The following is a 25,241-nucleotide window of genomic DNA, read 5'->3' as shown; positions in this document are numbered from 1 at the left end:
AGCAACCAAGGCTGGGACATGCTGTCTGCCCTCTGTGGGCATGGAGAGGCTTGTTTTTCCCAAGGGGGGACAGTCATAGCCCCCATTCACCCACTCTTGGGACTGCATCTTGGTTCAGAACAAGGGGGATGAAGAAATTCCCCTTGGGACTTCCCTGGTGGCGCAGTGGTTAAGAATCCGCCTGCCAATGCAGGGAACACGAGTTCGAGCCCTGGTCTGGGAAGATCCCACATGCTGCGGAGCAACTAAGCCTGTGAGCCACAACTACTGAGCCCGCGGCACCACAACGACTGAAGCCTGCGCACCTAGAGCCCGTGGTCCTCAACAAGAGAAGCCACCACGATGAGAAGCCCACGCACCGCAACGAAGAGTAGCCCCCGCTCGCCGCAACCAGAGAAAGCCTGTGTGCAGCAACAAACACCCAACGCGGCCAAAAATAATAAATAAATAAATTTATAAAAAAAAAAAAAATTCCCCTTGAAAAGTCAGTGATGAAAGAAAAAGGGCCAGCAAGTACCGAGCCCAGCCAGAAATGGAATCAGGGAGGATTCTGAGTTGTTTTTGCTTTTTTTCCATAGCACTAACCTGGAGGGTGGGGGACAGGGAGCGATTACGCCACTTGATCTGGTCTTTTTATTTTCCCTGAGATGCACAGATTGTTCTGGTTTCGGGGTAGGCAGGATAAATGTCCTTACTTAGAAGGTTTTTATTATTATTATTATTATGGATTTTTGGTTCCGTGCTGTCTGCAGTTCTCTGTCATTTCCAATCTACCTTAAGTTCCCCCTGGATTTATATATTTATTTTGGGGGGTTGGTTTCAGGTGCTTCTAGTTTATCAAACAATCAGCCCTGTGAGGTACACTGGGTGTTTCCAGAAATTACATCACAAAAAATCATGCAGTTAAGGTGTACGGGGGGGAAAAAAAAACATAGCTGGTGCTTAATTTTGTATTTTAATTAGCGACTTATTGTAAACGTAGACTTTTAAAATGGAGGCGCCTAAGCAAAGCCAGTAAACACATTTTTCTAATGAATTAATTTCACCTCTTCCCCCACCCTTCCTCCTCCTTCTCATCCTCGTGGCAAAGGTCATCTTCCAGATTTTCTTTGCCCTCCTTTTTTTCTACTCCACTTCTTAGTCCTTGCCCAACACATATTAGAAAAAGAATACCCTGAAATACCATCAGGAACCCTGGCACCCAGGACTCTTACAGGAGCGCCGGCGTCTATGACCACGGAAGAAGCCTTGACAGTGAGGGTCCTGGCTGAGGACCCAGCGTGAGGTCTGCCGCTGTGCCCCTTGCTCTGGCCCCAGCCCTGCTTCGCTGCTGCCAAACCCCTTTCTGCTGGGTCCCAGAGATGCCTCTGCTGTTGTCAGTGCCCTAAGCGCAGGAAGGGAGAGAGAAGAAAGCCCAGTGCAGTGCTGAGTGCCAAGGCAACAGGAAGAGGGTGGAGTCGCCGGCCACCTGGAGCCCGAGCAGGAATGAGGTGAAGAGACCTGGAGAGAGAGGGAAGCTCCTGGTGTTGTGAAACCCAAGAGACCTCTGGTTGCCTGGAGGAAGGAGGAGAGAGGGCACCGGAAGGGAAAAGGAAGAGGGAACACAGAGCCGGAGCAAAAGAAGCCGAAACTAGAAAGGTCTGTCCAGGTCACGTGGCAGCTCAGAGCAAGGACACATCCATCAGTCCCAAGCACCCCCTGAAGGGTGCTCTACCCCTCATAGAAAGTTCCCAGCTTAGGGGATAGGGGGCAGTGAAGGAGGCTAATTTGCCTCTTTTGGTCTAGTTTCTGGGGGAGAAGGCTGAGGATGGGGACAGAGTTCCCGGCTCCATCCCAGGAAGGGTAGACAAGCCTCAGATGTCCCAGAGAAGAGAAGACCCCCGGAAGCCGCTTCTGTCCATCATCCCAAGTGGATACCACGGGGTGCCTCAATGTCGCTGTTCACTGGGGCACATCTGAGCCCTCCTTGTCACCCCAGAGGCCAGGCCAGCTTAATGAGGACAGGTGTCCACCCAGAGCACCGGACAGGAGCACGCCTCCTTCTTAGCGCTCCCAAAACAGCGCAGAGACACCGTGGAGAAACAGGTTTGCTTTGCAGACTCTCTTCTGGGGCAAGTCAGGGTGTGACAGGGTGGGCAAAACCCCACCCTGGCCATTTTTATTTCGAGCAGGAAGAACTGTAATGCTGGGCTCAGGAAGGGCTGTCATTTACCTGCTCCTGCCTCGTGACCACACTGGTAGGAGAGGCGGGGCACTCAAGAAGGCTCTAGAACACCTGGTGGCAGAATCCTGACTCCTACTCCCTAAGATTCCCAAAGAAAGGAGGGAGGAGCGGAAGGAAGAACCTCCTTCCTCCAGGGAGGAAGGGGCTGGACCTCCATGTCATTATGCGCCGGTGGGAACCCAGACCCAACCTCACGACAGATCCTGTTCGGTTCAGCTTCAATGGGAAAGGAAGGCTCCCATCAAACAGGGGCCGGGCAGGGATGTGGGCACTGAGATTAGGAATTTGGAAAACCATCTGAGGAACCTGGCCCTGGGAAGACAGCAACAGGATTTAATACCTTATCCCGCTGTCTGGTAAACACCCTGAAGCACCCCTACACTCCGTTAGGCAGCCTCGGATTCTCAGGTGTGCCGGCGACGGGCAGGTAGAGACAGACGTGGGCAGAGACAGGAAGGGGGGCAGTGCAGGCCTGAGGGGTTGGGGGAGGGAGGAGGTGGCCTGGGAGGATAGGATGGGTGGCAGCCAAGCCAGACAGTCAATGAAACAGCTGACAGGTGCAAGGCAGGGGGGGTGCAGGGGGAAGAGAAAGGTGAGCTGGGGGTTCACAATACCGGGGGATGCCACCGTCACACCCCAGGGGGCCCGGCGGGATGAGAGGCAGAGTCAGAGGCTTGCGGGCCAAAGACCTAAGAGTTCTGGCAGCCTTTTCTCCCACCTAAAGGAGAAACCCAGGCCACAGGCTCCTCCAAAGCAAACAGGACAAAGCAGCAAGTGGGGGGCTAGCTTCCAGGGTCTACTGGCCAGCTATGAGAGCAATCTGCTGGTATCTTTAGGGTCAGCCCCTCCCCAACACAGGCACACATAGACCCCATGCCGAAAAGAATGTCACACCAATCAGAATGGAGCTTCCTTCTACTCCAGGCTGGAGCCGACACGTGACAACAGGCGTTGAGAAGAAGCGGGGAGGGTGGGGAGCAGCCCTGAGCTACTCGGAGGGGACCCGGCTCTCCAGAGATGGCTCAGGGAGAGTGAAGAGTAGACCAGAAGAGAAGAGGTACCCAGGCTGTTCCCCGGGGTCGTCCGGGCCAAACCCCCTTTGCTGTGATCCAAGCACAGAGGTCAAGCCTGCCACCTCTACCACCAGGCCCAAGCAGGCCACACCACTAATCCTCTTTTCCCATTTCCATCTGCTCCTTGATGTAATTAGGTTTTTTTTTTTTTTTTTTCCTGTATGCGGGCCTCTCACTGCTGGTCTCTCCTGTTGCGGAGCACAGGCTCAGCGGCCATGGCTCACGGGCCCAGCCGCTCCGCGGCATGTGGGATCCTCCCAGACCGGGGCATGAACCCATGTCATGTGGGATCCTCCCGGACCGGGGCACGAACCCATGTCACTTGCATCGGCGGGCGGACTCTCAACCACTGCGCCACCAGGGAAGCCCGTAATTACAGTTTTGAATTGAAATCCACCCGAGGTATAACCCCCCCTGCCTGATGCACTCTCCCTGCTCTCAGAGAATCGGGAACCATTTCCAAAACTAAAAGACGCACCAATTTTAAATGTTTTCATCTCTGGTTTCTTTCAGCAACACTCTCAAAGCTGTCCTGGCCATCTCCACCAGCACTGGTCCTCCCTCTCTGCCCCTTCAGAACCACAGGGCCTCCCGTGTTCCCAGCAGTGGGAAGGAAGAGGTTCCTGGCCTGTTATGGGTCTGGGCTCGGAGTCCCTTGAATTCTACACATCCTCTAAACCCCACGATCCCAAGAAATCCCATCCATAGCCCCTTGATCCAAGAGCCCCAGATGGAGAACTTTCCTACTCCAAATACAATCACATGGAAAGCTGGCCCTGCTGCTGGAGGCCGACCTGACCCTCAGACATCTCCCACCACCCAAGTCAATGCAGACCCCTCTGCTCCAAATGCGAGCCTGCAGGCCCTCGAGGAGCCACCAGCAGAGGCTGGGAGCCTGTGCCCACCCTCCCCTGCCCCAGTGCCAAGTTCCCCGCAGTCCAAGAGCAAAATGCTAACACCCAGAGCTCACACCGCCTGCAGTCAAGGGAAGCCTCAAGTGTCTTCCGCCACCATTTCTGCTCCAGTTTTTCAACTCTGCCTTTGCCGGTATCAACAGTTTGAATCTTTGCATTAAACACACACGCGCGTGCGCACACAAACACACACACACGCATCACTCTTGAACAGGGAGCGAAAACACATAGAGAAAAACCCCACAAGACCTAGGGCTGGGGCTGGAAACCAGCGTCACTGGCTCACCGTTTCCCCTGCACCAGGCAGACAGCCAGAGAACCCAGGGCAATACAAGCAACAGACCTCGCCAGACATTAGAACACTTGTTCGGATCCCTACCTTTTGGAAGCTGGTCCCCCAATGCAGCGCTTTGGGCCATTGCTGCTGATAATTTTTCAGAGATAAACAAACCGGTTTGGATAAAACAAGAACCAACCTGAATTCTCTACCCAAAACTCAAAATGAAACTCTCTCATCATCCCTTTCCTTCCCTTCTCCACCTTCCTGTGCTATTATCCAGTTCCCTAAAATTCAGACAACTTGTTTTTTTTTAAAAAAAATTCAGTCCTCTAGACTTTTTTGTGCATGGACACTACCATTTGGTCCAACCTTAAGAAATGCTGGTTTATTGCAAACATCCTTCGTCTGGTTTCTCAAGTATGCCCGAGTCAGAAAGAAGAATGGAGAAGGGAATTGTGCCGGGGACTCTGCCAGACTGATGTCTGGCCTGGGTCCTTTTCCCTGGCTCTTTTTAGGCTCAGTGTCTTTCTTTCACATTCCCATGGCTCCCCTAAACCTGCAGCCCCTTTTTAAAGGGTGCTGTGTGGACTGGACACCTGGTCTACCCCTCCTTTTGAGTAGCAGAGGAAAGAAGTTGCTCAGTTCCCCTGGGGGGTTCACCAGGTTAACTGGGGCTCAATGTCAAGACAGGAAGGAGGCTAAAGGGCAGAGAGGAAAGACACAGCCCTGAGGTCGGAAGCCACGTGTGTCTCCCTGCAGGGTCAGTGTGTGACGTGTTTGCTGACAACCATTGTCATTCATGCCTGACACACCCTCACCCACCACCCCGTCCCACCCAATCATACCCCCCATGTCCCCCCAGCCTCTCGGTGGGGCATCCTGCTTTACGCCCTAAGCTAGTCTGGAACCTCTGCCGGGGCCCCCGCCTCCCAAGTCACCATCAGTGGGGTCTGCTCGGTCCCTGTAGCTAATTTACACCCGTCAGGGTATAAAATAGCAGAGGCATAAATGAAAAGTCCAATTTCTTCAAATTTGCATTGTAAAACCATCCTTCAACTTCCTTGAAATAAATTTTACTATTTTATTAGTGCAAACAAAATGGTAATAAAACACTAATACAGCGCCTTGTATCCAGGGGAAGAGCTAAAATTAACATAGAGCGAGCAGTGTTTGCTATTACATTCAATTACCTTTTTACTTGAGATTTACATTCTCATCCCCTTAATCTCCATAGTAGTGGCTTCAAAATCATCCCTCCCAGGCTCTGCCCTACCGGAGCCACCACAGCTGGAAGCCAGGCCTCCTGCCCAGATGGTGCTCACCCCGGGCATGGCGCCTGCCCCTTTCACCACAGCTGCCTCTTGTCACAGGGTACCACTTCTCTCCCCTGCTCTTAATTTTCTCACGTCTCAGCCTCCGAGTACTCAAACCAAAGGGCTCTGACACGAGCCCCATTCAGACATGCAGTTACCGGTAAGCAGGTGCACAGGGCATGGGCCAGGGGCTGGCTTGCTGGGCCTGTAAAGGCTGTCCCCGGCACAAGAAAGGGGCAGGCAGCTAGCTCACGGGAGCCCTGGGAAAACTGGCATCTCTGGTTGGACAGGTTGTGGGAGACGGTTTGCTGCATGGCGCAGCTGGGGACTCTGGATTGTGGCAGGAAGCTCCGCCGTCCAAAAGTAGGAAGGGACGAGGAACCACTGGGTCCAGGCTCTTACTTGATGCATAGACAGCAAAGCTGAGGTCTTGGGAAGTGGCTGCTTGTGGGTGACAGAGGTGGGGCTAGAACCCCCCCCCTCATCCTGTCTCACCGTCCGGCACACGTTCCTCAGCAGAGACAGTCCCTGAAACCAGAAGCCCAGTCACCCAACCACAGCCACAGAGCGTCTGACCCACCAGGAGGGTCCCTTTGTTTCCTGTAAGTGGACGCAAGTAGGATTCCTTGTCCTTGGGGACTGGTCAGCCTTGCCCTGAGCCATCGGGAGAGATGACCATGTTTCCAAGTGGCACAAAGACTCAGTCCTGGTTCCAAATCTGTCACTGACTAGCTGTGTGATCTTAGACAAGCTACCTCCCCTCTCTGGGCCTCAGTTTCTTCTCCTGTAAAACAAGCACAATCATCCCTGTGCTGCCTTCTCGGGAATGGTCACAGTGACTGAGAGGTCAGGAAGTCACATTAAGGCCCACGTAGCCTCAGAGGGTTGACAGCAAATCTGCTTCCAAGATGGCCTCAGCAAGGGCAGATGGGAGCCCTGGAATGAGGCCGACAGCGCTGGGATCCTCATCAGCGTCTCAGACTGGGGCATCTGAGTTCCAGGCCAGGCCACCTCAGACCGCTGTCACTCCTCTGCCTTTAACCCACAAGCCTCCTTCTCTGACCGGTCACCCTGTTGCCAAAGACCCTGGATTACTCCGACAAAATCCTTTGAACTAATTCTGAAGAAGGAATTGCCAATCAGCCCAGGGTCTGGGCTGCCTGACAGGTTCACTAGGAGAACTGGTTCGGGGAATGGGGAAAAGGTAATATGGGAAAAAATAGACGTAAGCCCCCATACATTTTACTTGGCCTGGCTATTACTACTGGGGGAAAAAGTGATTAAGACTAAAGGGGACACATGTATACACGACCACAATCACCCACAACCATATCACAATCACACAACCGCACATATAATTACTTACACAATCATTCAATCTCTCTCACACACAATCACACACACAATCAATCTCACATACACGTTACACACGTTCATACAATTTCACGCAACCGTTTGCACAAATCACTCACACAACCATATACAATCACTCACACACTATTTTACACATGTACAACACATGCAACCACACACACAATCATTCACACACACACAACTACACACACACACCCCCATTCCCAACTCTCTCCTCCCAAGGTCTTCCTTCCTAAATCTTCTTCTTCAAATGTCTTGCAATGGACACTGGGAGGAACATTCTGGTCCAAACTGGTACAAGGCAAAGTTGTCCTCACCCCTGATTCACATGAAATGCTGAACACTAGCACAGGGTTGCTTCTGGGACACCAGGAGGTCGGAACCTTCTTTAAACCCAACCGGAAGTGAGGGCAAAGGCTGTTGGCAGTTGGGCGGTACTGGCTAGAAGAGCCAAGTGAAATGTTCATGTTCGCCAGAGCCCAACCTGGCCATCCTTGCTCCGGCCCTTTCTGCCTGGGTCCCTCCATTCCCACCCCCATCAAGTTCTAGCCCAGAGATGAGTGTCACGAAGCAGCTTTCATGTTCCACAAACAAAAGGCAAAACCCCCTGCAAGAGGCAACCCCACGCACAAAACGTGAGGCGTTTTATTCGGTTCAAACTGGTCCTCTGCATTTTTTTCCTCCTTATTTTTTTCTCCCCACTGGGGAAACAAAAGAAAGTTTGTTGCTGAGGCTCAAACGTTTCTTGGGCCTTGTCCGAGTTCTACCTTGTTTTTCTTTTCCTTTTTGTCTGCCCCCCACCCCACCCCGCCTTCCCTGCCTCCCCACCTTGAATAAATAAAGCACCCGAAGCTGGCACAGGCTGGTAAGGAAAGTACAAACTATCTCATAATTTTATAATTTTTTTTTTTTAATACACTGGCCTAGGGTTTTGGGCAAAGGACAAAAGCTATTGTTGAACAGCATAACACGAAGGTCTGAGTCACCGATACGCCTCGGCTTCTGGAGATCTCATAGGTTTCTGTGGCTGGCACAGCCGTGGGTGCAGGCGCCCTCTTGCCTGGCGCTGTCCCCGCCCCCTCCCCCTCCCCAGGGCTCCCTACTGGGCCCCCTACTGGGCCAACACATTGGCTTTGTTGGTTTTTAAATCATGGGGGGAATTGAAAGAAAATGTTGTGAAATAAAAACCAAATCACCGTCGTCCTGACACCCTCACTCTATCATCTTCATTTCGGAGGATTACCTTGCAAGCTTTGTCCACACGCATTTGCGATTTTTATATACTTTCTATCGTGGCGTTCACAATACTTGGCCTTCAGTATGTTGTTTTGTCTTTTCACTCATGTAATAAACATTTTTCCATGTTTCGAAATCACCTGCAGGATCATTACTTGCATAGGTGACAGTATTTCTTCTGCTGTGTTATTCTTGGGCTGACGCTATGAGGCGAGATGGGGAGAAGGGGGCCGGGGATCAGACCTCTCCTTGAACTGGATCATTTATCCACATGATTCGAACCAAGGTGGGGGCTTTGCCTGAGTGATCCGGATCACCTTGACCGTGGGGGCCTGGACTGGGAGTGTGTACCTGGAGGAAGGTGGAGGGAGCTCCACTGAAACCCTGCCCATCCTGTGCGGGGCCCCGAACGCCCGGGCCCCCGGGCCCAGAGAGATGCTGCTTCTAGCCACGGCCTTCACCCCCAAGCTGACCTTCACCCCCTCCCCAAACTGCTCTTTCTCTTTATTATAAAGCGCCCTGGCAGCAAAAGGCCCATGACAACACTCAGCTCTCCATTTTTATATCTGAATATCTCAAAGCACTTAGCAGAGACTTTCATTTTCTCATTACCCCAAGGAGAGGAGGTCATTCGGGAAAATGGTACAAATATTCCCATTTGTCAAAAGCAAGAAGGAAGTGAGTTAAAAGGAAAATTCTACCACTTAACTGAGCAAAACCAACCCAGGAGGGAATACAGGGGTCTTTTTCACCACGCCATTCACCCAGTTTGCTTTCTCCAGTGCAACTTCAGGAACCTCATTACCGAAAAGATGGCTCCGGGCCAAAACCAGGTTTCCATTTTGCCGAGAATCAATCACTCTCCAGCGGCCCCAGCTCAGGAGGCCCTCCCATCTCATCCTGGGTCTCAACCCAAATGATATTCTCTTATGATTATAATTATGTAAAATGTATATTACATACATCTCACACACACACACACACACACACACACACACACACATACAGTCACCAAAGGAAAAAAACACAGGAAGGAAAACTAAATACTAAACGAAGTGGTGTTACCATAGTTCAATTCTGGGTGAATTTTTTTCCTTTTATGAATTTTCAAAAGCCGTTTAAAATATTGGTTGTATTTTCCCAGTGTAAGGAGAAAAGCATGCGTGTCAGAGTCATATCACCCTGCATTCAAACTCCGATCGGCTCAGGTAAATTACTTAACCTCTCTGAGCCTTATTTCCTGATTGGGACAATGGGAATCGGACCACTAGCTGCCTGTGTCCTTCAATCCCACGGAAAGTCACAGCACAGCATCTGACACATAGCTGGTGCTCCGTAAATGTCTATTTCCTTCCTCTTTTAATAAAATGAAAATGTAAAACCAACTCAGCTTGCTTGCCGACCCTTGGAGACAAAAGCAGGACGCTTTACCTCCTGCCCGACTCCCTCCACATCCTTCATCCTTTCATGTGTCTTCCCTTGCCCCACCCCCCAGCAAGGTCCCAGCACACAGATCTGTGGATGCCGGCCCTGGCTCTCCTGTGACTCACCTGGAGGGCGAGGAAGGGGGCTCTGGGATGAGAGGACGAGCCTGACCCCCTCCCCCAGGACCAGCCCAGGCGAGTCCCTCCAGGAGCAAACAGGCCTCGTGCAAGGACCCAGAGGACACAGAGGGTGGTCCCCGGGTTTGCACCTTTGCTGGCAGCTGCCCTCCAGGAACAGGTGCCAGGCTACAAAGGCCACCTGCACCTGGGGGAGAGCAGGGGCCACGCTCCCGGTTCATCCCTGGGCCAGGCAGGCCAGGCCAGCCCAGGGGCTGCCACCTTGCAGATCCAAGAGTCCAGCCCTGGGCATGGCAAGCCTCCTCCCTGCTCCCTCCAGGGCTCCATACTGGACCAACACGTTTGCTTTGCTGGTTTGGCAAGTATGCTTCAGCAAAATTCCAGGGGCCACAGCCACGGCGGGGGGGGGGGGGGGGGGGGGGGCTCCAGCCTGGCCTAGGGTGTCCTGGAGCCCTCCCCCTTCCTGCCTTCCTGATGACAGATGGGGAGGATGGAGTAGTAACAGTAATAGTAATAATAGCAATAATAGCTCCCCTTTGTTACCATGTGCCAGGCCTTGTGTCAAGTGCCTCACCAGCATTATTTCATTTAATCCTTGTAGCGACACCATATACTATAGGCACTAGCCTTTAGGGAGGCGCCCAAAGTCACAGCACTAATAGATGAGGGACTAGGGGTCTGAACCTGTACACCTGACCACTGTTGTTCTCTGGTGCCTCCGCGTGGGGGCCTCTCCCAGCACAGCTGCTAACGTAACGACACTCCACCAGGCCTTTTCCAGAAGGGGGCTCCTGGGAGGCATGCCCAGCCATGGGGGGGATACATGCACCCCAAAGAGAAGGCTGGAATTCTGCCAGAATGAGCGCTTCTCCTTGCCTCTTGCCGCTCAGGAAGAGGAGAGATGCCATACCGCCACCGAGAGAGGACAGTCAGGCCAAAGAGATGCCATTTGACAAATATGGGGTGACTGGAGGAGCATCTGCGAGGTGGCAGTATTTCCCTCCCTGGCTCTCTTGGTAACGTTTAAGTGGCAGGGGGTTGGGGGGGTCTAGGGACATGGGACCATTGGCAAGAGCCGGGTAGAAATAAATATCTGTCGGCTGATGTACTGGTGTGGACGTGGTGGAGACGGAAATTATGGGGGGGCAGGGCCCACGGCACACACACAAACCCTCGAAATCGCAAGCTTCCCTTGCAAACCAGGGATGACACCAACTCCAAATGGTGCACCTTTTCTTTTCAAATTAAAACACGTCTCTGCTGGGAGGCTGGCCGTGGGGAGGGCACCAGACGAGGTCCCTGAAGCATGGGCCACCAGCCTCCCAGCTGCCAGCAGCAGGCCCATGGAAGCTGGTGGAGCCCAGCAGGGTGGGGGCCGGGTGGGCCACCAGGGGCAGACAGTCTCCAATCGTGCTGAGCACAGCACATCGCTTCATTCAGGAACCCAGAGTGAAATGTACAGCTGGGTCTAGAGTTGATTCAGCCCTTAACTCGTTCGGGATCGCTGGCGGAGCCACGGAGGCGAAGGGGAGTTTGGGGTGGGCTGGCGTGGGGTTACAGCAACCTGGGGGAGGGGGCTAGGCCATCCCTGGAGAAGGGGGCAGGAGGCTGCGGCAGAACCCCGGCTGATGATACACACCAAAAGGAATCATCATTATCTTCGAACCCCCTCTCAAAACCAAACAGGCACTGGGAGTTCAGGGAGGGCAGAGCAAGGGTGTGTTAGGTGGGGGGTACGGGCGGGGGAGCTTATTTTCTACCCACTGCCAGATTTTCATTTACTGTCAGCTCCAATCCATTCGGAACTCACTGACTCAATTGCCTTTTCACGGGGAAAGGAGCCTGCACAATGCAGGGGACTTTTCAGCTCCACATTAGCACACAGGGCACTGGGCAATGTCCAGGAATAAACACACACGTCCCTCCCAGAGGCCGCCACCCCCACCTCCACCCGCAAACAACCCAGCTAGCCCTGTCAGGGCCACATCTGCTCTCCCCTATTTCCCCCCCAAAACTATTTTTTTTTAATGTAGTTTGGCCCATGGAGAAGAGTGTGTGTGTGTGTGTGTAACACACACACACACGGGCACGCTTATACATGTGTTGGAAGGGGTAGGGGGTCTAATTCACAAGTATAATACAAAGGCCTGCAAGAGTTAATTCTGGGGCAGTTTCAGCTCTTCCTTGTGCCAGAAAAAGGAGGGATGGGGACAGATGGAAAGAAGGGATCCAAATTGGGATCTCAGAAGAAAGGGGTCTGGGAGGGGGCTCATTTAAAGTGCTGATTATGGAGAAATCAGCATTTGGTCAAGCAGTGTCCCTAAGAACTTAGCAGCCACAAAAGCTATTCAATAATCATTATGAAAATAATATCAACAACTATAATTATAATGATTATAACAAGAGTGGTCCCCATTTCTCAAGTGCTTGCTATGTGCCCAGCACCAGACTAAGTGCTGACACCCATCAGCTCAGTTAACGATCGCAACGACCCGATGAGACAGGTACTATCCGCCGTTAGCCCAATTCCACAGGGTCAGAGAGTTCAGACCCCTGCCCAAGGTCACAAAGACAGTAAGTGGGAGAAGGATTTTAACCCTGTTCTGCTGAACTCTAGCCCCACCTGCCCTGGGAGAGAGGAAACGTGTGGAATCTATACAGAAGGCGGCCCCAGCATGACAGAGGCCTTGGCTCCAGACAGGGAGGTCCCTTTGACTTGTGGGTACATCCCAGCCGCCCAACCTCCATCGCTGTCCCTTGGGGGCTCCTCCGTTTAGCTCAGGCTCTGAGGGAAGCACCCTTCTGTCCAATAGAACTTTATGAGATGGAAATGTTCCTTCTCTGTGCTGCATGCTATGGAGGACTTGAAATGTGGCTAGCTCATGGAAGAACTGAATTTTTTTTTTTTGGCTACACCGCACGGCTTGTGGGATTTGAGTTCCCCCGACCAGGGATGGAACATGGGACCTCGGCCGTGAGAGCCTGGAATCCTAACAGCTGGACCGCCAGTGAATTCCCGAAGAACTGAATTTTTCATTTAACTTAGTCTAAATTGCCACATGAGCTAGTGGCTACTGTAGTGAACAGTACAGATCCAGAATCCCTCTAGCTAGCCCTTTCCTTCCCAGCCCAAGAGCTATGTTGGAGATACATGAAAAGTAACCGAAGACAGAAACCTGGCCCACCAGGAAGACCCCCACCTTAGCCACCAGGCAACCCCTCCACTCTGTCATGGCCTTTCAAAAACCACTGGTCTGCCTCCAGCCAATCTGTCTCCCTCCCTCCTTTCCTTCTTTCTTTCTTATCTTTCCTTCCTTCCTTCCCTTCTTCCCTCCCTCTCATTCCTTCCTTCGGTTGCTCCATTTCTTTTCCCTCTCTCCCTTCCTCCCTCCCTCCCTTCCTTGCTTCCTTCCTACCTTTCTTTTCTCCCTCCCTCCCCTCCTTTCTTTCTTTCTTAGAAAAAAGCATCAGATCAGTTTAATTAGATAAATCCTCGGAGCACGTGGCCTGGAGTTCGTCATGGAAATTAACCTGCTCCCAGATCTCAGATAGTGAAACAAGAACCGGGGTGTTTGGGCATAGCACAGTGAAATGGGAGAGGCCCATGGAGTTTCATACACCTCATCTTCCATAAGTGCCCCTCGCCCCTCCAGCGCTCCTCGCTTCACAGCCCCCATGCCCTTGCCTCCTTAGGTCACTGCCACCAGGCCTCCTCTGTTTCTGCTCCAGGCCCTTCCCTCCCCACCTCCACCCATGCCTGGGGAGTGCTCCCCGGAGCAGGATCACCCAAGGGTGGGCTTAAACCTTGGCTCCACCCACATGACGCCCCTGCCCAGCTACTATGGCTAGGCCCTCTTGCACTCCGGTTAGCTCCAGGTCATCCAGGGACCCAACTGAGGCTTGGCCCAAGGCTAGTCTCTTAATCATCTGATCCTTATCCCGTGGTCCCTACTGTGTGCTGCTCGCTGGGCTAAGCTCGGTTCCTGAAACAAAGCTTGACATCAACCCTCAGCACGTGACAGCTACAATCACTATCCTCTCACCTAATTCTCACAAGGTAGGAATTCCAACTCCCATTTTACAGACACGGAAACAAAAAATTAAAGGAATTCATTTGCCCAGTTGAGAGAAACAAAAGTCACACCAGGCTCAGCCCGACTCCAGCAGCAGCTCTTAACCCTCTGCCAGCCACATGTCTCCCCCACAGCAGAGCCTCTGCACACTCGTGGACCCCGGGGACCCCCGGCATTCAGCACTAGGCTCCTGGGCCACAGGAACACAGGTGGAGGCCACTGGCACCCGGAGTGAGTTCCCAGGGTCTGCCCCCACCTTACCCCTCAAGCTCCAGGAACAGCCAATCTGGCCACAGTGGAAAAGAGAGACCAAAGGCCCCTGCCCCGCTTGGGCTCTGTCTCTGAAAGTGGGCACAGTCTCTTTCTTCTCATCCCCTTCTGATTCATCACCAAAAACACCAAGGCAGCCCAGAGAGGTAAAACACAAAATTCAGAATTTCCAACACCATCGTGCACCACCCCTACCAGGGTCCCAGCCCCCAGATACGTAGAGAGCGGCTGCCCCAGGCTCCCATCCACAGCACTACCCGGAGGGCAGCAGACACGACCACACGCACCCCCACCTGGGTCTGGAAGACACTTTACACGTCGTACCGTACCTAATCCTCACACCAACCCCACGAGGTAGGTCCTGTTATCCCCATTTTACAGGTGAGAAAACTGAGGCACGGGCTAGTTAAGTAACCGATGTTAAGGGCACGACTTTGATCCCCCAGCTAGCTGGCTCCAGAATGCATAATCTACAATACACACAGCTCCTCACTGAATCCATGGCTCAAAACAGCTAAGCACACCGCACATCCTGAATGGGCTCCCCCATACTGCCTGAAAAGCAACACCCACCCCCAACTCAGCCCCAAGCTCCCAGCGATTTCTGTGACTTGTTTGGGGGCTTAATATTGTGCTTTTGAGATTCATCCAGGTTGATACATTTAACTGTTCATTTTCTAAAGACTGAATTACACAACTTATTTACCACCCTCCCCCCCAAAAAAAGAACCAACCCACAACCTGGTACAAAAATGCAACCCCAGCACCACACAACATCCAGACTCAAAGCTTTCTGGAATGGAATTCATAGGCGTCCCCTTTGAGACTAATACCATATTATATAAAACGGGCTCATATGACATTGGGGGCACCCTATACTTGACAACGCGACCATGATAAATTCTTCATCACGCTTAATTATTTCAAAGGACTTTCACAGCTACAAGCTCAGCCGATGGTCAGGGCAACCCTGTGAGGGCAATAGTGTCAGAGGCCATTTGGTAAGAGAAGTAACTGAGGCTCAGAGAGGTCGAATGACTTGCCCAAGGCCACACGATGATTTACTGCAGAATCAGAACTGGAATAGGGTCTCCTGATGCTTACAACTAGACCTCAGGGGAGCTCTGGACCACCTAAGTCCTACCCTGTCCCCTCATGCCAGACCAGGGATGCTGGGGCTTGGCCCCTGGTCACCCCACCCACCAAGGATCAGATTTCCCTGAAATTCCCAAAGAAGCCTCCAGGACTAGTGGGCCCGGAAATGGCCCTCACATAGCGAGCTGCACAGCTGAGCTCCCCGGGGGCGAGGGGGGCGGGCAGAGCTAGAGACGCTGGCACAGCCCCCGTGGGTACTCTGCCAGCAATTAGTGCTGGGGAAGGGTGCCAGGCTGGCAGAGCTAATTCCCCCACCCCGTCTTCTCATTTACACACACACACACACACACACACACACACACACACACACACACAGAGGCTTACCCACCCCGAGACCAGCAGCAGAGAGGCAGCGCAGCTTGCTTTCGGTAAATCTCGTCAGCAAGGCACACGCAGGGCACGCAATTTGGTCATTACTGCTTTTAAACAGCAGAAAAGCAGAATCCACCCGCCATTAACCCGTCCTGCTCTCCCTCCGGGATTCAGCAGCTCAGTCATCAGCCTTCATCTCTAACTCCCACGCACCCCCTTTTGCATGCTCCCCAGAAGTTACTCTCCAAAAGAAAGAGTTTTAAAACACACACACAAAACAAACCGGACTACAGTAAGTCAAACCTGAATTGTGTCTCCCTGCCCACCTCTGTCCCTAGAGAAAACAATCAGTGGTTCTGACATGACCTTGGCTAAGACCCTTCAAACACCCCAGGAACCTGAGACAATGCCAGCCGGATGAGGGGGAGGTGGTCTTTGGCCCAGAGAAGGGCAACTATCTTTCAGGTGTGGTGCTTCAGATGGGCGCCTGAGCGTTAGCTCTAATCCACCTGCGGGGGGCCCAGTGGGTGTCACAGTTTGACATGGCTCTGCTCTCCAGGTACGGAGGCAGGCAGGGGCTGGAGGGGCGGTGAGAACTGATTTTGCCTCATCACTGCCCCCCTCCCCCCTACAGTCCTGGAGAACTGGAAAGAAGTCCACCAGAGCAAGGGACCCTAGAGGGTCCTTGGTTGGGTTTACAAGATCTGTGAAACCCCTCCAAGTATGAGCAGTATTTATGCTTATGAGATTTTTTTATTAAGAGGATTCTCCAAGGGGGCACGTGAACTCAAAAGGGGAAGAAGCAGAGACTGCCCTCCCCCCCACCACGGGTTCAGCAGTGCCTCATGCCCAAGCAGCAGAGAACACAGGGCTGAGCTCCAATTGGCCCTCCTGTAAGTGGCCCTGACCGGCTGCCTTCCCCCCACGGAAGCTGCCCCTGGCCTCCTCCTCGCCTTGCCTGGAAGCTGCTCATTGGGAGCGCTGGCCGCAGGAGTCATGCCATGGCCCCTGGGCCCATGCCCACTCGCCCTCCTGCCGGTCAGCCAGGGCTGCCCGGACCCGGCAGAGGACGGGCACAGCGGAGCCCACCAGCGGGGAGGAGAGAGGAAGCCAGTGGCTGCTCATCTTGGAAAACCTCGAAGATCCTCTAAGCCACCTAGTGTCCGGAGCTGAGCTCTGGCCGCTGCTCTGTGTGTCCCCCTCCCCCCCAACCGGCTTCCCAGAGCAGACAATGCAAGGGAGCCAGAAGAGCAGGACAAGACCCCGGGGCCTTCTCCGGGAACCCGAGGCCAGGGGGCAGGGGCTGAGCTGGCTGGGGAGACGGCGCCCAGGAAGGAGCAAAGGCCCTGTGGCCCCTGGCCTCCACCCCAACCCAAAGCAGGGCAGGCCCAGGGTAGAGGTTCCCATCAGCCCTGCTCCTGGTCCCAGAAGGTCACCCTCTCCTGGAGGTCCCCCGTGTCATCTCTGACGCCATCTCATTGGGGCTCCTCTGGGTGTCCCCACCCCAGCTTCCAGGCCTCCTGCAGAGCCCCCCAGACCCTGGGCCTACCACTCCCCCAGGGCTGCTTGGGCCCCCTCCCACCCCTTCCTCTGCTCTCTCTTTTCTCTGTGTCCTCAAGACTCCTCTCACCTTGAGAAGTGTTAGGATTACCCAGCATTTACACTCAATGCTCTCCTTTATTCCTTAAGACTTATTAAGAATGATAATGAGTTCCGAAGGAGCCACACGTCTCCCTCTCTCTCTCTCTCTCTCTCTCTCTCTCTCTCTTCTCCATCCTTCCCTCTCTTTCTCTCTCTCTCTCCCCCCCACCCCCCTCCTTTGCTCTCTTTCTCTACGTATCTTTTCCACCAAAGACACACAGGACAAATACAGACCAAAAGGGAAAAAAAAAAATTCCAACAATATGGAACAAGGGCACTTGAGGATTTATATTCAACAAATCCCTGTCTCTTCTTCCCTCTCTCCAGTTGTTCTCAATTATTCAGATAAAAAAACAAAAACAAAAAACAAACTCCCCCTTCCCTTCCCACCGTCCCAGCCACCCTGGCTCTGCTGGACTTTGAACAGGGGGAACAGGAGAAGGCCCGGCCTGCCGGTACACCCTTGTTAACGTGCAGCTCTTAAACGGTTGATTAATTTTTGCAGAATTTACGACAGGCTTTAGCTTCCCCCCGGCTCCCCCGACACTGTGGTCTCCGAACCACAGCAACTTAACTTGGTGAAGTTGAAGGGGGCAGAGATGGGGGTGCCCACCCTCTCCAGTGGTCTCACGTGGCTGGAACCACGGGCCACCTGGCAACAGAAGGAAGACGCATTGATGCCAAAGGTCAGGCAGCAGACACATCCACTCATGGAGCGGCGTGGCGCCCACAGGGCAGACCACCAGGCAGCCAGAAGCCACGGCTAACTTTTGGCGATTTGGGATTTTTAAATTCCAAAATGAGGAAGCCAGCAGAAAGTAGGCAGAAGGGAAACAAACGCTCCCTCGGAACTGAAAAGGATGCCCGCGTTCACGCCCACCCACACACCACGCATCCCAGCAGCACAGGGACCGGCCTTATCGGTCTGCCGGGCTGCCCTTCAGAGAAGGGGAAGAACAGATCCTAATGAAATTACGGTTTTTAAAATGTCTATAAATTAAATCTCTCTCTCTCTCTCTCTCTCTCTCTCTCTCTCTCTCTCTCTCTCTCTCTGTGAATCTCCCCCTGAGCTCCCTCCTCTACAAGGCTTGTTTGCCTCTCCTCCTCTGCTCGTGTCTGTTTTTCTGATATAGACATCAAGAGGTTACGGGCTCAATTACAAGTCCGCTGGAGTCTCAGCATCAGACTTGCCTGGCCTTCTCTTCTCCTCTTCAGAAACCAGATACCAAATAAATCTCTCTTCTGCTTTATATTTTTATTTTTAATGCCAAAAGCCTAAGGATTCATTCAGTTGACTCACAGCCTTTTTTAACTTACTTCAGATGGGGGAACTATCCTTTTTCATTGTGTCCAGGTATAAATATAATATAAATGCTTTTCTCTTTATTTCATTCCCTTTTCTTAAGGACACACACAAACCCTTAGCTACACCTGAAATTTCAAAAAGAGGGGCAACAGCATATAAATGTGCCTAATTAATGCATGTCTGTTGCAGGGCTGCTGGAGAATATCAGTTGGACACATAGGATATTTCTAAAGTTACCGGGTGACATCATAAGGCTTATTAGCAAAAGGTCCATTTGAAAGGGGGTGGAACATAAATGGTGATTTTTTTTTTTTAAAGGAAAACATTGCTTCTACCCTCCCTGATACGGAAGAGACATGGGCCATCTATATCATTTTACATCCTCAAAAGCTGCCCCCCCCAAAAAAGAAAAAAGTTTAAAAATCCAACTCATAATCAATCATCAGAGCTGTTGATTCCTGAGAAGCAGAAACCAGCTCTGAGTTGTAGGTCTAAGGGGAAAAAACAAAAACAAACCCCCGCTATAATGCTGGAAATACTAACCAGAAGGGATTCCAAAAGGTACTTTTCTAGGAAAAAGCACTTGAAACAAAGGCTGGAGAAAGCTGAAGTTCAAGGTGAATTGAAAAGAAAAACTTTGTCTTTCCAATTAACCAGACTGGGGAAAGGGGGGCGGGGGGGGGGGTGGGGGGAACGACAAGGACATTACTACCGACTCATTAATTCTTTCATGTACACAATTTAATTAAATTCCGCTAAATACAGGAGAAACACTCATTTTGGAGTGCCTCCCCCCCCACCTCAAAAACAAATTCCTTCAGGTTACTCCCCCCATGCCAGCACTTCCCCTGCTGTACAACCTTCAAATGGATTTCCAACCCACGCGTGGACCGCACTGCTCTCGGCTGCAAGAATGACAGACTCGTATGTCTGAAAGCTGACACTTTAGCTTTTAAAAGAAATGGGGGAAAATAAGCTGTTGACTTCTTGGTTAAAGTATTTTCTTGTTCTAACTCATGTTCTTATGTCACTGGGCTAAAAGACAGACAGAGAGAGAGAGAGAGAGAGAGAGAGAGAGAGAGAGAAGAGAGAAGAGAGATATGACTTTCCTTGAATGATCTGTTTAACCTAAGCCAGAGGAAAAAAAAGAAAGTCATTAATTACTTATGTGAGCTATTGCTTCAGAAAGACAATAAACCTGCCCGGTCGCCATGGATATGACATATTTGCTCTGAAAACAACACAATAATTAGCAAAGGGGAAAGATACAAGGAGAATATGCAAACTCGTGAGTTTAAAGCCACAGTGCTCTTTTCTACCGGTAAGCCTGTTCTGTTTGCAATCCAAATCAAACATATTTTTAAAATATAGCGGACAGGGAAATAACAGGAATGGGTCCTCTCTCCTCTGAGCTGAGCAGTAACAACCAGTCCACCCTCTTCCAAAATAAAATAATATAAAAGAGAACCATGATGGCAGAAGGAGAAAAAAAAAGTCAAGTATTGCCTCTGTTTTATTTCCTATAGCAGGGGTGGAGTCTGAGGTTTGCTTTTTTCTTTTCTTTTTTTTTTTTTTAAGTGTGCTCTTATTTAGCATTGGATCTTCGGGACAGATACAAATTTATTTATAAAAGCCAAATAAATGCCCTGTGTGGGGCTCATCCTTCCCCAAAGTAAGTGGAAATGTGAAGGGGTGGGAGGTGGTGGGCTCTAGCTGAAAAAGCAAAACAGTACACTCAGAAAGCATCAGCTCCAGAGAGGGACATCCACTCCCCCACCTCCAAGAAAATAGAACCCAGGCCTTACTTTAATATTAAAAATGCATTAAATGGTTTTACCTACAACTCAGTCCCAGAGGATCATTAGGAAATGCAATCGCTTTGTATCATATCTGTCAGCGTGATAAATATCTGAGTTCAGAGTGGGTTTGCAATTTTTCAGAGTGTCACAAACCAAGATAATTTTTTTTGGCCTTACTTTCTTAATGCACTGTACCCACCCCCTCAAAGTCACAAGTCTACAGAAAAATACCTGAGGAGAGGAGAAGAGGGAAAAGGAGGAAAAGTTGATATGCTCTCATACACCAGAGGTTACTGATATTCCCCTATAAAGTAGAAAAATTAAGACTTTAAAACATTTGGGTGAGAATATTTTTTAAAAATTTAAAGCACTCCATTAGGTTTGAGTAAAAACTCCTTTTCCCCTCTTCCCAGAGGCTAATTTTCCAAAAACAGATGGTCAGGATCTAAAAGAGAAGCAAATATACCTCAACCCCCGCAGGCAGAGAAATCTAACTTTGAACTTCTTTTTAAATTAAAAAAAGTGTGGGGGGGGCAAGATAAACTATTAATAAGTATGAAAAATTAGCTGAGCTACAAGTTTTGTTTTTCTTATGCAAAAAATTCTTTAAACACAAGGGAAGCAGATATATAGGAGAGGTTCACATTTGACTGACTTCCTTTTTTTACACAACAGTTTGTTGTTTTTTTTTTTTTTTAGATTGAACCCTTTGATCTTGAAAGAATTTTGCTCTTATATTATGGGAGAGAAGGGGGTGGTGGTGAAATGATCTGTTTTAAATGATGATGCAACTTAGGGATCAAAGCCTTGGCTTTCTACTAGCCATAATAAGCTGTACTTGCCACAAAGCGTGAGTCTCCGGGCTTCTCTCCTTCGTAAGAAGGAAATAAAATGCACCGAGACTCAGAGAAAGACGCAAAGTGTCTGCAAGGTGCAAAGTCTAGAAAACAAAACAAAACAAAAGTCAGGGGAAAAGAAAAAGGAGAGAGATACTGCCCCTTTAAACGTTTTAGTGCATATGGAGTTTGATTTCTGAAAGAGATCAGTTTAACATCTCCATAGAAACCAGCAACAGATTATCATCAACAGAATAAATAACTAGTCTAATAAATTAAACAGGAGGCATAAGATCGCTGGAAACCTGATTACTGAAGTTCAACAATATTCCCCATAAACTCTCGTTAACCGCCTCTAAGGTGGCTAACAAGATGGAGAGGTGGGGGGAGTCAGTCTCTCCAATTCGCCGGATTCCGGGCAGAGAGGCCGTGGCCGCTGCCGGGAAGGGAAAAGTTCCCCACCCTGCCCTGGAGAGGGTCTCAGAGCTCGAGTGAGGTGAAAACCATAATGCCGAAGTTTGGGAAGTGGGAAAGCAGCTGGGCGTCAGCAGAGGCAGTGCGAGTCGCCGGAGATGGCGCGGGATGCGACGCCCGCCCGGGACGCACCGCCTCGCCGCCACCAGGGCGCAAACCCGGAGCTCTGCGCTCGGGCGCCGAACGGCCCAGCGCCCCCTCTGGGCACGTGGAGCGCAGCCCGGGCGCAGCCCCCGGGGACCAACTACCCCCCTCACCACGCCCGGCGCAGCTGCTCCTGCTCAGCCCGGACAGCTCCCTTTAGGACGGCGACGTGTGTGTGTGTGTGTGTGTGTGTGTGTGTGTGTGTGTGTGTGTGTGTGTGTGTGTGTGTGTGTGTTAGGACGGCGACGTGTGTGTGTGTGTGTAGGACGGCGTGTGTGTGTGCGTGGCGTGCGTGTGTGTGTGTGTGTGTGTGTGTGTGGCGTGCGTGTGTGTGTGTGTGTGTGTGTGTGTGCGCGCGCGCGCGCCGTGGGGTGGGTAGGCGGGCAGACGCACCAATTTACCCGGCGATCTGTTTTCCAGTCTCCTCGCGCGCTCTCATCGCGCGTCTGTACCAGCTTAGAGGCGCCCTAAATTTACCAACTTTGCCCGGCGATTATCCTGGCTTTTTCCCCCTCGCCGCCCCCATCTCTTAGAGTGTACGGGGTGTTGGCGGGACAACCACACGCTCTGAGGGTCGTGGCCCCAGGCTCCGCCCGGGCAGCGACGCATAACCCCGGGTTGCCCCTTGGTCCAGCCGGGTTTGGGGGAGCTCCAGGCACGTTGGAGGGGTGTTTTTGCTGCTTTGCTGGTGGACAAATCATACACACCGCACACGCGCCCGCCCCCTCCCCAGCGCGCCTGGAAGGAGGTCCTCGCCGCACCCAGGGCCCGCTTCCCAAGCTGAAGCCGGGTCAGGAGAAAGAAACTTGTGTGGAAGAGTGAAGCGTCCCCCTGCCTCCCTCGGCACTCCATTCCTCCCCCAACTCCGGACCCGGGTCGGGGATGACTTGTAGGAAGAATCTGCGCCCACCCCCTAGAGAAAAATCTATTATTATTATCATCTTAATCTACGCCCCCGAAGTGTCCCTCCCGCCGTGATTGACGGCGCATACACCTGTTCCCCTCGCCGAGGAGCTCCCAACGCTGGGGACAGACATTCGCCCAAAAGCTCTGCAGCGGCCCAGAGCCCGCCCGCCGCCCTCGCCCGACCAGCCCCCGCCCGCCGCCCCAGTGAGCCCCTGCCCGTACCTTGCCAACCCAGGGCCGCCCCCTCCCCTCCCAGGCCCGGCTCCCCAGCCCGTTCGCTGCCGGCCGCGCTGGCTTCGGAAAGAGAGAAAGAACAGAAAGCAAAACTTCCTGGCGGCCGACGGCCATCAGCTGCACATTCTGCAAATGCCACCGAGTAAAAATAAACCGGCCGCCGCTCCGCCCGGCCGGCTCACCCCGGGCGCACGACTCGGCCCCTTGCCCCGGGACTGTCGGTCCGGCCGATCCCCCATTCCCGTGCGCCCCCTGGAGCCCCGCTCCCCGACACTCCTCCACCAGCCACCTCGCGCTCCTTTGCCCTGAAACTCGACCCCAAGTGACCGGGCAGCCCGGCCCTCTCCCCTTCAGTGCCCCTCCGTATTCCCACAAGCTACCATTCTCTGTCCTCCGCCTGGTGCCTATTTTAGCCGTGCGCCCCTGGATTCAGGGCTCCCTTTCCCCAACTGTTGAGCCCCGGGGTCACCCTCAGCCCACCCTTGGGGTTACAGACCCCACCGGACCCTCGCCCACCTCGGCCGAGCCCCGCGAGAGTGCACGGCTCCACACGCCCACCGGCCTGCCAGCCGGGCATCCCACGTCCCCGGGCGCAACTTCTCTTCCAGAGCACACGACAACCGCGGCAACTCCCCCGAACTTTTCCCGGGACCCAGGCGGGCTCCGGCCGACAGTCACACGGCCCTGAGCCGGCATCCCGGCTCCCTGTGCGCAGCACTGCCAGCCCTGCACCCGGAGAGGCTGGGGTGGGGGTGGGGGGGCAGTGAGGAGCGCCACTTGCCGCGCCCGAAGCAGCGCACTTGAGACAAACTTCCCAGGCACAAATGAAAAAGGGGGCGCCGCTCCCCCCAGCCAAGCAACCTCTTGCCTTCGTTTTCCCACCAGGAGGCACCCCCTGACACCCCGCGCCTAAGTGAACACTGCCTACCTCTGCCGGTAGCACCTACACCCTGGTACTGGGGCACAAGAGTCGGCTGGAGGGGTTCCCCACCCACCCCCTTCCCTTGAGCAAAGTCTTGCAAAGTCACCCCAGGCGCCCCTCACCCCTGCCTCCTTCTCTGCCCTGGAAAGCGCACGAACCCTTGCAGCTCGGGAGGTTGAGGGGGGGAGCGTAGGGGGAAGGAGTGATTACTGGGTATTGGCAAGCACCTGCCCCCCCCACCCCGGAGCCCGCAGCGCGGGGGGCGCCCCCACCCTATTTGCAAAGTCCTGCACTCGCGCCTGGCACCTCCCCCTCTTCTCCCTTACCCCGCCGCCCCCTCAGTTGGAGTAAGTGACCCCCAGGAGCAGCAGCCCTCCCCTTCCCCGGAGCCTCGCGCTGGGCATTCCCTGGCCGCGGCGGGCGACGCGCCACCCCGCTCCCGGGTGCCAGCCCTCCGTGCCCCCTGCCTCCCGCACGGCCGGAGTTGGGTGGCAGCCGCCGCTCGCAGGCTGGCTGGCTGGCTGGCTGGCTCTCTCGCTCGCTCGCTCGCTCGCTCGCTCCCGGCTGCAAGCGGCAGCCCCGGGGGTGGGGGGCTGCGCCCGGACAGGGGGCGAGGCGGGGAAGCACCCCGGGAGGCCCGCGGAGATGAGGGGCGTGGGGGGGGCCGCGGCGGAGGGAGCGCCGAGTCTCTTACCTGCACTTGGGGCGGCTTTGGGTGACTTTCCAAGTCCGGGGGAAAAATGTGTGTGTGTTTGGGATGGAGCGCCGCGGGCGCGCATGCGCTGCCCAAAGTTGCCGGATCCCGGATTTTTCGCTCCCAGTCTCTGCTCTCGCCCGCTGTGATTAAGGAATTCTCCGCGGCCGAGCGGGCGAGTGGGTGGCAAGCAAAACCCGGGCCGGATCGCGGGGCCGGGCTCCGCTCCACCCTCACACCCCCAGACCTTCCCCTCTCGGTTTCTTCCCACCCACCGCCCCGCGGAGCTCGGCGGGCGCGCGCGGCGAGACGCGGCCTGCGGAGCAGATCTGAAGCGCGCGGCTCCCTTTTGCAGCTGGAGAAGCTTCCTCCACCCCGGACTGAGTGGAGCAAAGGCGGGGGGGGGGGGGGGGGACAAGAGAGGAGAGACGGGAGTGGGTTACTTTTCACCTGTTCTGAACCCCGGGAGCCAGTCTGCTTCCCACTTTTCCTCTGAAGA

General features: G+C 53.3%; 1 protein-coding gene across 6 annotated transcripts in view; it reads right to left on the bottom strand.

Moving 5' to 3' along the window:
• The window catches only part of CASZ1 (castor zinc finger 1), a 148,788-nt gene extending 123,894 nt beyond the window's left edge, over positions 1-24,894 (bottom strand). For 4 of the 6 annotated variants that reach the window (XM_067017601.1, XM_067017627.1, XM_067017611.1 and 1 more), the window contains exon 1: positions 24,743-24,894. The gene's annotated coding sequence lies outside the window, so the exon portion shown is untranslated. Of the gene's footprint in view, positions 1-23,642; positions 23,724-24,742 lie in introns of those variants that run through there. The other 2 variants (XM_067017647.1, XM_067017617.1) reach the window with 2 other exon arrangements.
• Between the last annotated feature and the right edge of the window lie 347 nt (positions 24,895-25,241).

This window comes from Kogia breviceps, chromosome 1 (genome assembly GCF_026419965.1).
Source record: "Kogia breviceps isolate mKogBre1 chromosome 1, mKogBre1 haplotype 1, whole genome shotgun sequence".
Taxonomy (NCBI): domain Eukaryota; kingdom Metazoa; phylum Chordata; class Mammalia; order Artiodactyla; family Physeteridae; genus Kogia; species Kogia breviceps.
Note: the sequence above shows the minus strand (reverse complement) of the source record. Positions and strands in the feature narration are given on the sequence as shown.